We start from the raw sequence: 1,410 nt of genomic DNA, 5'->3' as shown, positions 1-1,410 counted from the left end.
TCATTATTCACTGGTTCCTCAAGGCTACAGCTATGCAGAATGCCACAACAACAAAAAGAAACAGTGGCATAAGAACTACTTTCTATTTACTGTTGTGGTACATAATATAAAGAAAATATCAGGGTCATATTTTACTGTAAGGCTAAAACTGCAGGTTGTAAAACAGTACACAGTTTTATTTATGTTTGGTAATGGATTTGTACAACAAACTGTTCCAAACAGGACCCTTTTCGGCCTTGACTGCCTGGGCAAAATGCAGACAGAAATTTAAAAAAAAATGTAAATAAACCTGATATTCTAACAGGTTAGATATAAATAAAAATAGATATTCTTAGAGGGATTGATAATAACTACATGGGTATTACACACACACACACACACACACACACACACACACACACACACACACACACACACACACACACACACACACACACACACACACACACACACACACACACACACACACACACACACACACACACACCATCTACTGCAAACATGGAGGAAAAAAGTTGTTCTTACCATAACGTTCCATCTGTGTCCATCTTCATTTCCATTAACCTGTAGGTTACAGTTCCATTAACCTGTAGGTTACAGTTCTGATCAACTTTCTTTCCAGCTCGAGACTCCTGGTTTGAGCTCCTCCTCCCTACCCACGATGCCCCACTCCCCCAGAATACCTCATATTGAGTTTGCCAAAAAAAAGGCATAACAGAGAAGATTAGCATGGCTCCTGCGCAAGGATGATTATTATAAATGTCAAACAGAGCACCCCACAGGCTATCTTCAAGAGAAATCTTGACGAGTGGATGGGAAATAGAAATTCACCACGGGGATCACTCCAGTGGTTCTACTCAACAGAGGCACTGGGAACTAAGGTCGGGTGGCATGATGCAAGGGTAATCCTATGGGCTAGGCTTGTAAAGGCTCCAGGGCCTTTAGCCTAGTACACACCTATGAACCTATGAACAAACATTATACTACTATAAAATGGCACACAGATCAAATATGTCTATATATAACAATGAAAGAAGACATCAGAACTCAACTGAAGGAATTGAGAATCCTTACAGATTCTACCAGGCTTCCCAAAGACTTGGATAGGGGGAAGGGGGGGGCAGGAAGGTTAATGGAAATGAAGATAGACAACACAGATGGAATGTTATGGTTAAGAACATAACTTCTTTATCTGATGTTGTCCACTTCATTTAATTAACCCGTAGGACAGAGTCCCCAGCTACTATAATCCAGGGTGGTCATCAAGGAAGAATATTCCGAAATACAGCAGAATCAAAGCCACTTCTACTCCTGGATATGATGTCCAATTTGTAATGTGCAATGAAAGTGTGGGGATGTGACCAAGTAGCAGCAGCACAAATGTCTTCAATTAAAACTCCAAACCAAAAG

At 40.6% G+C, this 1,410-nt stretch overlaps 1 non-coding gene across 1 annotated transcript; it reads left to right on the top strand.

Moving 5' to 3' along the window:
• Positions 1-677: 677 nt before the first annotated feature.
• Positions 678-781, top strand: LOC122812543. The gene has a single exon (XR_006366516.1). It is a non-coding gene; the product is annotated as a U6 spliceosomal RNA (small nuclear RNA).
• The last annotated feature ends 629 nt before the right edge of the window (positions 782-1,410 follow it).

The sequence above is a fragment of the Protopterus annectens genome, chromosome 9.part0 (genome assembly GCF_019279795.1).
Source record: "Protopterus annectens isolate FY-2018-M chromosome 9.part0, PAN1.0, whole genome shotgun sequence".
Lineage (NCBI taxonomy): Eukaryota > Metazoa > Chordata > Ceratodontiformes > Protopteridae > Protopterus > Protopterus annectens.
Note: the sequence above shows the minus strand (reverse complement) of the source record. Positions and strands in the feature narration are given on the sequence as shown.